The 12,930-nt window shown below is 25.5% G+C and overlaps 1 protein-coding gene across 2 annotated transcripts in view; it reads left to right on the plus strand.

Annotated features, from left to right (window-relative positions):
- Positions 1 to 12,930, plus strand: part of LOC129958637 (CRISP/Allergen/PR-1-like) — a 173,627-nt gene that overhangs the window by 17,245 nt on the left and 143,452 nt on the right. Inside the window, exon 1 of one of the 2 annotated variants that reach the window (XM_056071236.1) lies at positions 8,691 to 9,121. The exons of the other annotated variant lie outside the window; for it this stretch is intronic. The gene's annotated coding sequence lies outside the window, so the exon portion shown is untranslated. Of the gene's footprint in view, positions 1 to 8,690; positions 9,122 to 12,930 lie in introns of those variants that run through there. 2 annotated transcript variants of the gene reach the window in all.

The raw sequence follows: 12,930 nt of genomic DNA on the forward strand, positions 1-12,930 counted from the left end.
TGTTTTACATAATCCGGAAATACGCGACATGTTTGCATTGATAATGCAAAATATTTGTAATAAATATTAAAAAATTACAAGGTTTGAAAGCTTAATTACTTTTATAGCTATGGTAGACAAATATGGCATATATTTTTTATCATAGTTCCTTAATGTACCTTAATGCGACTATTAAAAAATTCTTAATATTGGTGTCGGAATTAGTTGTGAGATAGATAAAAATGTTGAGGTTTACAGATTTGTGCATTAAAAACTGTACTACCCACGATTTTTAAGTAAAATATCCAACAAACATTTTAAATATACATTGTCAATAATTTATTTAAATTTATGCATAATGAAACGATAACCAATGAAAAAATAAACGGAATAAATCCGATGATGGCTAATAAAAAGGATCCTGAAAATCAATAAGAAAAGGTATCCACTGAAAAATATCGTTTTTAAAACAAATGGGGGAGGGACCAAAATATTTATATTGCATTAGGCAAAATTTTGATAGTTTCTTAATGATAATCTCAAATTCTTAATAATAATAATCTTAAATTCTTAATAATAATAATCTTAAATTCTTAATCAAGCTAAAAATTAATAGATTCTTAACAATAATGTTAAATTCTTAATCAAGCTAAAAATTAATAGATTCTTAACAATAATGTTAAATTCTTAATAATAATAATAATTGATAGATTCTTTGGTCTTTCAGACCAAAATTGATACATTCTTAATATATCAGGTTAAAAAGTTGTTATATTTTATTGCCTCAGATCAAAAATTAGCATATTTTTAATGTATTAGAATTTTTAAAAAGATGGACTAATATGCATTTTATTTCATTATATACTATTAAAGTAACCACTATTACTGACATACAGTATAATCTAAGTAAATGTCAGTATTGCCAATCAGTATAAGTTTTTCAGACGTAGTGATGTATTAATCTAGAAGATAGACTTGTATTAACTTAATTTGATTCCAACCGATTTTAACATAAAATATTTTAAGATATTTCTTGAAGAATGTATTAAAATAGAATTTTGCTTTGGATTATAATTTCATAATATGTGCGCTGTTGTTTATATTTTGAGCTTCCTTTATAATACAACAACAAAAAAATACTTATTTGCCTATAAACATATTTGTTTTATTTTAAAAAGTTCCCAAGAAATAAATTAGAATTATGATGATAATTTCAACTGATGGATCTTTTCTTTTTTTTTTTTTAATAAGGTAAATATTTAAAGAAAGAAAAGTGATGGGATTCTTAGAAAAAATAGTAAGAATAAGGCAAATTAAATACATGCTATTTTAAAAATTTTGATCCTCTATATTTAAAATTAACAATATTAAAAATCCCAATCTAATAACAATTTACGTATGAAAATATAGTCATAGATATTGTAAAGTCTTCTCTATTTAGTTTTTCTAAGTTATTCTAGAAATTAAAAGAAATTTATTGTAGAATATCCCTGACAAAGAAAATTCATTGATTATAACCAATTTATTAATAAAATACTTTCGTGTTCTACATTAAAAATCTTTTGCCTTAACTTAAAATTTAATTTTTAGATAAGATTTAATGAGTTTTATTTTTATACTTAAGTCAGATCAATTAATTTTTATTCACTTTTATTTTACTTGACTTGCTTCCTACTAGTAAAGATGTAATTTTATAATCAAATTTTCACTCATTTCCTTATGTGCTAGTGTTTTGTAGTCTTGTAAGCTATTTTAAAATTTCAGAACGAAATTATCAGTCAATCAATTGATTTCAGTAAATGTTAATTCCATATGAGTGGTGTTATCTGGTAATGAATTTGAGAAAATTTGATTTAAAAATTCTATAATATTCATAATTAGCCGCCTTTGACAACAAGCCTCAGGATATTGGTTGTTTTTAATTTCAATAAAATCGCTTAGACATAATTTCATGTCCAAACTGTCAGATATTAAAGATTTATCATTTTAATAGCCTTTTATCTGTTTTGTTCATTGTATTTAAGAATCAGAGCCAAGTGCTAGGACATCATAATGCATTTATGAGGCATTAAGTGCCAGGTTCATCTATGTTCTAACTTTCGCTACTCTGTATAATTTCACTGTCTTATTTCTCACATATGCTACAAAGATATTGAAGAGAATTCTTTTTTCTTAAATTTCAACAATAGAAAAAAAACCCACGTGATTAAATATTTGACGAAACAATGAAAGCGATTTGAGCTTCATTCATAACAATAAAAATATTACTGTAAAATATACTGTAAATATACTGTAAAATATACTGTAAAGTATGTTTAAAAGTTAATTAAATCTTATACTTTAAAATGTAATTTTAATTTTGAACGGGAATATTTTTGAAAAAGGAATAATTTTGAACGATAATTGAATTTTTGAACGGGAGTATTTTTGGAAGTTATCGCAAAAAAGTATAAAAATCTTGCTTAATTTTAAATTGATTGAAATTCTAATTAAAATTTTTTTAAAAAATCGCTTAAATGTACCTATTATCACCCTCCAAAAATATCAGTGCAAACTTTAGTAGCTCTAGGTCAAACAGCCTGTTCTAACAGCACCAACATACAGAGCTTCTTTTATAATTAACGGGGATAATGATTTATAAAAAAAGAAGGGAAAATTAAAATAAAAAACTTGTAAATAAAAACTTGTAAAAAAATAAAAAAACGGATTGTAAGATTTAAGCAGTATAAAAGTTCAATGTCAAGCATTTAAGCTTGACTTAAAAATGTAAATAATTATCAATACCGATAATTATTTACATTTCTGAAAAGCAATGTGCATATTTTTGCTGTTTCGTGTAAACAAAGTTTAATTCAGTGGAACAAAATTAAAAATGAATTTGAAAAACTTTATGGTCAGCATATTGTATATATAAATAAATTAGCATAGAAAGAAATATTGTAATCCATATAATCTATCTGGCGTTCATTGATTTGCATAACAATTTGAGAGAATCCAGAAATCAATTAAAAAGGGCGAAGACATTTCTTCATAAACAAATGTTCATAACATAAATATATAATAATAAATAAATCGCAAGCAAAATGGCGAAGAAAAAGCTTTCCAATTGTTAAATCTAATTTTCGCTAAGTTCACAATTTCTGTACCTGATTCGTTAACAGTTGTTATTTAACAAATTAATTAAATATACCCCAGTTTGCATTTAAAAATGTTAGTATCTCACAACCTGTAAATTATAATTTTTATTTATATCGTCTCAAAAAAAATCTAGAAACTTTGTTAAAGCTCGTAATATTGTCCCTAACAGTGCAAAAGTTTGTAAATCAAAAATTAAATGTGATTATAATTCATTAAACGCTACTCTTCCATATTTCCAATCGAAGATAAGTCGTTAATGTAATCTTTCGTTATTGCACTGATGATTTGGCATCCTTTGGCGACATGAAAGATGTATGCTAATAGATTTTACCCAAATTTAAGTTAATATACGAAGTTTGCTTTGTGATTATCGATACAGAGAAAGACGTTCATTTCCGTCGAAATGCATTCGGAAATCGCCACACTTTCCTAAGCTGTCGCCAAATGCCCAAGAACCTTTATCTAATTAATTCTTGCTTATTGATATTTTTAAAGCTTACCTCTAGCACTCTAATAAAAGGGAAATAGATAAAGATTTAGAGCACATGATTAACTTTTAATCACGACAAAAGAGAATAATTTTAATGAAAGGCAAATTGTTATTCAAAATCAGATATACTATTAAAGATAAACTCTGAAAGATATTTAAAACTATTAAAAAATTATGTCTCATTAAACCAAGGTACATCGAATCAATTTTCTGGATTTATGTACAGTAAAAGTATTATTCTTACATTTGTGGAACGGTATTTATTCTTAAAGAAGCATCTGAAATAAAAATGGAAAAAAAAATCGGAATTTTCCAGAATAAGGTATTATTCAAATTTTCTTGCATAAAAATACATCACATTTTATTTAAACGAATAATCTAAAATTCTAAGTTGAGAGCGTAACCGTTTAAATATTGAGGCAATCAGTTTATCTATATTTTTCAAAAACATGCATTAGATATTTTTCATTTCTTGAAATTAGTATAAACTCTACAAACATTACGAATTTATCGAAACAAAGAAATAATAATGATATCAATTTATAGATAAGTGAAGAATATATTTATGAATTTTACTAATTGCTAAGGTAGATAAATAAAATATAAAATTATAATTACACTTATCTGTAATTTATATTAACTTTATTAAAAAAGGAAAGAGAAATTTCGATGATCAAAATATTACTACAAGATATTGCATTATATAATATTCGTTTAGGAATCCCTTACATAACACCTTAGAACAATTGTATTCCTTTTTAGGATGATACTTTTCTGAAGATTTTTATTAGGAGCGTTTTTTTGCTAATCTTTTCAGATGTTATTTTATATTTTGTTTTTTTTTATCATCCTATTTTTTTTAAATTCGAAACTGTGTAATATTTCTAAATATTGTTTCATAAAAAAATAAACATCTTCTCCTCTATATCTCATCCTGTTTGTTGGCGAAATCAAAATCGTTTGGTGCGCGTGCAAAAACGCAGACGTGTTCGTCTTTGTTCGTTAATTTAGTATCTCGAGAAGGAAATGCAATTCCTTTTCTGTATACATACTATAGAGATAACAAAGACCCATTAATAGTGGAAATAACTATTTGATTGCCAAAATAAAATCCTAAATTATTAGATATAAATAGGTTTCTAATTCCTATTTCAAAAGTAACGGTAATAAAACATGATATTTTATTACTATACATAAATATTTGTATCATAGATTTTTTATGTATTAAAGGAATAATTAATTGGAATTTTGTGATAGAAATACATTTCCATTTTTCCGCTTGTATAAAATAAAAATAATAAACATCATAATAATGGAAATACTTGTTCATTTACGATATAAAGAATCCGTAAGCTGTTTGTTATAAATAAACTTCCCTTTTCTATTTCCTTTTTAAAGGCAATTTAAACACCAATGCGAAGTATTAAAATTTTTCTTTAATTGACATTTGGTACATTTCTTATATATCAGGAAATCAATTATTAGAAATATGATAACACTTCCGAAAACATTTTTAAGCGTACAATGGGCATCAAAAATGAGAAAAATCGGCCAAAATTGGGATTTTTATAATTTAAAATTTTTTTATCAAAAAAAAAATTACCGACAGTTGCCTGAAAAAACTGTTTTCGATATTTTCTTTCCTTGGCTTAATATAAACAATTTTATGAGGATTGTGGATTGCTTTTATAAATATTTTAAGAATATTTTTTTACATTTCCTCGAAATGATGTTATATGACGTTATCCACATTTTACATATAATAGGTGGATCATGCTTTTACCAGCAGCTTTGATATTTTACGCATGTGTTGTAAGCATATATTTAAAGTTTATATAATTATTCATGTCTTATTATTTAAAAAAATCAAAGTTAAATTCAATTAAATTAAAATCCCAAGTTAAAGAATTAAAAATTCCAAGTTAACAATGAATTTTGATAAATATGTTTTACAGCATAAGAATGATATACTGAACGTCTTACCAGAATATCAGAGCAATAATTCAGAAATTGAGAAACTTTGAACGTTCATCATAGCCTTTAAGTACATAACAAATAATTTCTTGAAAGATTTAAAGTTTCTGTAATAAGTTTTTATACAAAACAGAAATTCACAATTGATTGATACATATATTTCAATAATTTTATTAAAGTAGAAGCACAATTTGGAAATAAATGGAAAAATAGGAATTTACAATCATATCATTTGTTGCCAATTATTTAAAGTAAAATATTTTCATTTTCAATTAATATAATTATTCTACTTTGAAAATAAGCAATCATCAGTGAGAAATTTACGCAATACAGAAATGGATTGATGAAAATATTATATTTTGCGATTATATTAAGCAAATAAATAAACAAATGAAGTAATAATAAATTTTGAAAATGTTTTTGAAACGCATTTCCATCAGTGTGCTAAAAAGTTGAAATTTTTTTTCAAAAATCTCAGAAACAAAAATCGTAAAATCATTAGTTGCAGCTAGAAATTCTCTCAATAAATTGGGAATGTTATCTCCTTCATAATCTATCTTATGTTTTCTATAATGAATGTTTAAAATTTTTCTCTGTGATATAATTTAAGAACAATATTTTATTTTTTACCTTCTTATTAATTTTTATTTTATTAGAATAAATATTCTAACTTTATACTTCCTTGAAATAATTTTTCTACTTCTTTTTTTTTTTTTTTTTTTTTTTTTTACTTAAAAAATATGACCAGTTCAAAAGCTAAAAAAAAGCTTCAGTCATTTTTTTCTAATCCTGCCCTAATAACATCAGAACATACATTTTTGCTTTATTAAAAGCGAAACTTCAAATTAATTAAAAACCTAATTAACAATTAAGCTCTTAAAATATTAAAATATTGCATTTTCATTAGGACTATATAACTGCACAAAATCCCAGAGCTCGAATTCTTCAGGAATTAAGGGAAAATGTGGCAATGAAAATTCCATCTTTACGAACAGGAAAGACATTAATAAAAGACTCAGAGTGAATTTAAATAGAAGCACGTAAAAAATAAGTTTTGTAAAATCGATTAAAACACTGCCAATATATTAAGAATCTCCCCGAAACAATCTACAACAGTTCAAAACAGTGGAGAAATCATCACATCATACATTATGCCATCCATCATCAAATATGTTAAAAACGATAGTTATTCCTTTTAAATATCTGCCATTCTTCTAATATTTTCTTTCTAGATAATACATATTATGAGATCCCAATGCATTTTTTAAAGAATACTCATTAATAAAATTATCTTGCAATCGTTACCTTTGGAACGATTGTAAGAATATAATCGGCACTTTTGGAACCTTTTCTATTGTGCATTCATAGATCTAAATCTCCCACGGAAAAAAAAGCGGATAATTTTAATACGATCATTCCAATGACATATCATATTGCTAAAAATAAAATAGATTTGAGATAAGCTGGTGAAATCAATCAAAGCCGAAACTGCAATTCTTCCTCCTCTTAGTTAATTAATGCATACCCCCCTCTCGAAATAAAATCCGTGCCGGTGATATTTAAATCCATTTGGATATCCAAACGCGAAGGATTCTTAATCAAATTTAAATGTGATAATTCATTTACGTGATACATTATACCTTTTCGTTCCTTGATTCTAATATGGCAAAAGCGGATCTGTTAACATCTTCCGATAAATCAGCCAAAAATGAAAAACATTTTGGACGAACCGCTGAGTTAATCACCCCCAAATTACAATGGCTCTTCCTTCTGGCTGCCTATTACTCTTTCGGCTCACAACGAAAATCGTGGCAGTATTTCTTGTATCGATTGGAAAGAAGATCCAAACTGGATCTTTTCATCAGATAAAGTGTAGTAATTCGTTAATTTGAATGCATTATCCACTTATTTTACTTGATCCACTTTACATGTACAGTAACTCTGTATTTACAGCAACTCCTAGGCAATTTTTTAATATTTAAGATGGTTGGATAAGTAAATTGTACAGCTGACTGCGAAATGATAATTTACATAGAAAATTTTATGCGATAAACTCAAAATTGTTTTGAAGTAGAAAAATCTTGAAACGTAAAGAATTTTTGCATACTCTAACGTTAGCTTCAAATATTAAAATGTAAAATTATTTTTACAATTTAATGAAAGTAAACTATATATTTTGGTAAAAATCTTCTTTAAAAGTCCTATTTGAAAAGTTATTCAAAAGAATTGCTTTTGGCATTTTATGGTCTAGAACTAAATATCATTGGCCACCATTTCTTTAGAAAGCATTTAAATAATAAAACATTTTTAAATTAATTTTTTAAATTTTAAATTAAAATGAGGCAAGATCATTTTGTGAAATTTTAGAATAACCATTAAAAAATATTTCATTTATTTATATGTAAAAATGCATTCATACAATACACATTTTCTATGATTTTAGATTGTGACTCTTTTATATTTAATTATATAAAACTGCTTTATAGTATTGTAATTTAAATAATATAAATTTCCATGGCATTTGTTGGTTCTTATTACCTTAATATCATGTATAATTTTTTTCTGAATTCTTAATCCCTCCCATTATGAAAGGCTATATAATACAATCATTTCAAAATATGGTTATTAGTACCGAAACAATAAAAAGGATCCAATTATAAAGCCACAAATTAAATAAAAATATCCATTAATTACCCGATTTCAGCAATGGATTAAATAATATGTTACTCCAGATATAAAAAACTTCCTTTCCTATTCTATTTCATTTCGTGTACTAATAACGAAATACAATCATTATCATCAAATGTTAATAACCAGAGCTGGTTTAAATAGATTTATAATAGCAAAAATAAAGTGAATTGTTTATTTATTATGCAAAATCAACAGAAACTTTCTTGATTTGCTTATAATTTATGATGCAAGCGCAGGTGATTCAATAACAATCTATCATACGATTGATTATGAATATTGTTATTCCAGGCCCAATGGTTAGAAAACTCCCGCTTACTTTTATGCACAAATCAGACTCCGCCCCCTACGTAATAACTTGTTTTCCTTTCTCTCATTTTGTCAAGGTTAACTCCAGCATGGTCTATTTCTTAATAAAGTTGTTTTCAGCCCGCCTGTTGAAGAGCCACTTCTTTAATCAACGGTTTACCCTCCACAACCTCTCATATCTGGAATACGATTAAAGCGATTAAAATTACTACTCTCATACAATAGAGAACAATTGCTGTGACAAAGAGCTATCAATTTTATTTCTGTTGCTCGCTCCATAGGATTGATTAAGTTTTCCTTAATGGGAATTGGATAAATTCTCAAATTTTCCAATAAAATTTGTTATTAATATTTAATTATCCATTTTTCATTTTGACAACATTTTAATTTTTTTAATTGATAGTTCTGGTATTAGTTTTGAAAGTGAATTATTTTTGAGAAGCAAAGTTTGAAGCGCAAATAATTTTTTTTTAATTTTTTTAATCGACTATCATCGTGGTTCTGCTGGACGTTGAGACTGAATTGCTTTAAAAAGAGAAAAAGGTAAATTATTTTTTTCACTCATTTTTTTTCTATAATTCTATAAAAATGCCTAAGTATGACTAAAATATGATATGTATGCCACTGTGTTTTACAGTTATCGATTTTATGGGGAGGTGTTGTTTAATTTTAAAATAAAATTGCTACTCGATAAATAATTTTAAAATAACATTGCTAATGATATAAGATTGATATTCGAAACTTTAATTTAAAAATCTTTGTTCTATCATGTAGCATGTGCTGTAAAACTATCATATAAAAATTTTTGATTTTAAATTTAAATACTTATTCTGTTGTTATAATTATGATATAAAAAGTGTTTTATCTATTTCAGAAAGAAAATAATGTATATATGCAGATAGTATAATTTTTCCATACTTTAAAAATGTTTAATGATTGGTATATCTTCTTTGTTCTTTTAGTATAAAATTTTTAAAGACTGATTATATAATAGTTTTCTTTGTGGAATTGTTTATTTTCTGTTTTATTCTTAATGAAATATATTTAAAATATCTTATTATAAAAACAAATTTGAACTTGGTTGTTTATATGTTTCTATTAATGATATATTACTTTGAAATATGAAGAATGTTCAACAATTGATTAAAATTGGGAAATTATCGAATATTATTTCAGCACAGAGTAATTTATTATATTTACTTATTTATTAATAATTATTACTAACAGTTTATAAAATCTAATGTCGGAGCAAAATTCAAATATTTACATACCATTATACCAAGGAAAGCAAAATGGTTATTTGTATTTGGATTGTAAAAAATAATTTTATATCATTTGTATCACTTATTACAAATTTTCCGAATTTCAAAAATAATTTTCTGGTCAAGCATATTTAAAATTAATATGAATTTTTTTATCAATATTTAAAAAGAATAAAACCATAAAGATGAAAACTTTCAAAACATACTACTTTTATTTTCCTAATATTTCGGTAGTTATATAGATGATAGATAGGTCAATGCATTTTGATATAAGTAATGATTTTGATTTGTTATCAGCGCGTTTTCAATTTTTTTTTTATTTTTATTATTTAAAGAGAAAAATGAGAAACTGTCTAATTTAGTTTTCTCAAATTGCAGCATTTTACCAAAAATTAAATGATTAAACTTTTATATTTTAAAATGCAAAAAATTAATTTAATTTTTGCTGTATTGTGGACGAAAACAAAAATAAGAATCATTAAGTAGTTTTTCAAAAAATCCATGATAACTAGTAAAAATTTAAAAATTTTCTTATTTTTCCGCCACTGAGAGTTTATTTCGTGCAAGGCACAATTAAGCAATGCATTATTTTATTTCAATTTAATTCTTCTCACTTTTAATATACCTTCATTCCTTCTATTTTCTTTTATTTTGCAAAACTAATAATTTATTAATTAATTAAAAATTTCTTTAAAATTATTCTGAAGTAATCTAGAAAACGCAAGACATTCGATGGAATATTCATTGTTGCTAATATCGGTAACATGAAGTTTCTTTCATTCACTGAAACTATAAAAATTAACCATTCTTTTTCTATTATTTCCACCTGACTAGTTAATCTTCATGACTTTGTTAAAAACAGAAGAAAGGACAATTTTTTTTGATGCAGTGTAATGATAAACCATTAATTATGCAGCGAACTTTAGCAAGTCAAGCCGGCGGTAAAAAATGTTCCTTTTTTCTCGTCTTGGAATTCCGGTTATTCCTTTTCGAATTTCGCTCTTTCGATTATTTTATCAGCTGGCTTCTGTTTCCACCGTGCGCATGCGCAGCCGCAAGCGATCGCCGACAAAGCTGCTTTCGGTTTAGCGGAGTTAATCATGGATCTATCAGTGACGGAATATTAATCATTGACTTTACCTCGCGTTGTGAAATATTCGACGTTTATTAGAAATATTTAATCTTATTCATGGAGTCATGGTTAATGTACATGAATGGCTTCAACTTTGAGAAGCATGAGAAGTTGAAGGAGAGAAAGTGTTCTGCCCACTCAATCGCCTGAGTTGTTCATCATTGTCTTGATAAGTGTTAATGTGGCGTTTAAGAATTGGGGAATAATAACAGATGTTTTTTATTGAAGGCACTTATCTATACTTGTTTAGGTTGAGCTGATGTAACATTTGTTAGGTTAGCGATCAAACATATTTGGTTTTGAAAGAAGTAAAGGAAGAGTTTTTCATAGATTATAAAATAAAATTTATATATTTCACATTCATTAGTACACTTATAAATGTTTTGTAATTTTACACCATTTTATCTACACTACTGACCTAATTATTTCATTTATCAATAAAATTGATGAAAGTTTTATTCAATTATGTAAACGTTCTAAGGAAAGAAAAATTCTGGATTTCTGAAGTTTGATTAAATAGTGATTTAATCTGATCATAATTTCAGAAAAAATATTGTTCTTGTTTTGTTTTTCTTCCTTAGTGTTGTTCTTTCATTTTTTCCCTTATCGTTGTTGTTTTATTTTTTCTCGACAATAATTACCTACTCTCTCTCTCTCTTTTTCTTTTGCGTTTTATTTCTTTGACAATGCTTTCGAGGATGCTAATATTAATTAATTAAATTATTTTTACTCGCAGATTTTCTCCTTTAAGCAGAATAATTATTGGAAATTTAATCTGAAAAAATATTTGTTTCAAATAGCAATGATTCCATCAACCGGGGGAAAAAAATTCTGCCATAAATTTTCTTTGAATATATATGCTTACATACTTTCAATTCGGCATTTTCCAAGACACTTTGCAATGAAATAACATGGTTTATCTTCTTTTATTTATTGTAGAATTTTTATCTTTAGCATAGAATAACTGTATGCTCCACAATTTCTCAAATATACGAACTAAACTATTGTTATCGTCCGAAATTAATATTTTCACATAATTTTTCTTTTCTTTCCTTCCTTTTAGCCCTTTTTTTTCTTTCTTTCTTTTTTTTTTCTTTTTCTTTTTGATTACATGTTTTATATGTTTGAAAGTAATTTGATAATTTTGCTTTATTTTGGAGGATTGCTTTATTTTGTTCTTAAGCAGTTCGTGGCAAAAAACAAATAAAAAAAATGTCCGTTGTATTTTTTGCGTTTGTATATATATCGCTTTCAGTGTAATCGTATTTGTCAAGGAAAGTTAAAATACGAACTAAATAAAAAAAGAAATATATTTCACTTTAACATTTTTACACTTTTTTTTTTTTTTTGAATCTCCCGAATTTTTGCGAAATAAAACATTTGCATCATTTGAAAAAAATTTGTAGATTTGAAGTCATTTTCTGGATCATTCTTTAAAAAAGTTGCAATTCATAAATAAAAATTCAGAACAGAGAAAAATTTCAGAACAGTAAACAAAATTTTTTCACTGCAAAACATATTTTCTTCGGAATTTAAATAAAAATTTCCTTTTTTTCTTAAAATTAGAAAATGTATTAATTGCTTGAAATTCGAATAATAACCAGTTTGTAAATTTATGACTGATTTGTATTAAACCCGAAATCATTAACTTAAATACCAAACACTATAGCATTAAATTTAACAATCAAAATTCTCGAATGTTATCATCGAATTTATAAAATTTAAAAGAATTTGTTCAACTGCTACAAAAATGAAATTTTCATATTAATTCTAAACGAAAAACGTTTTACAACAACCAGTTTTGCTCTTGATCAGTACAACTGACTTTCATAAACCAGTAACCTACATCTCACGATAGTTTAACCTGGACAGTTAAGTACATAAAACTACAGAATCTAAACAGAGATTAATGAATGAATTGGAATTCAGGATAAATGTTTTTATCCTAAATTCCAACG

This window comes from Argiope bruennichi, chromosome X1 (assembly GCF_947563725.1).
Source record: "Argiope bruennichi chromosome X1, qqArgBrue1.1, whole genome shotgun sequence".
In the NCBI taxonomy this organism is placed as follows: domain Eukaryota; kingdom Metazoa; phylum Arthropoda; class Arachnida; order Araneae; family Araneidae; genus Argiope; species Argiope bruennichi.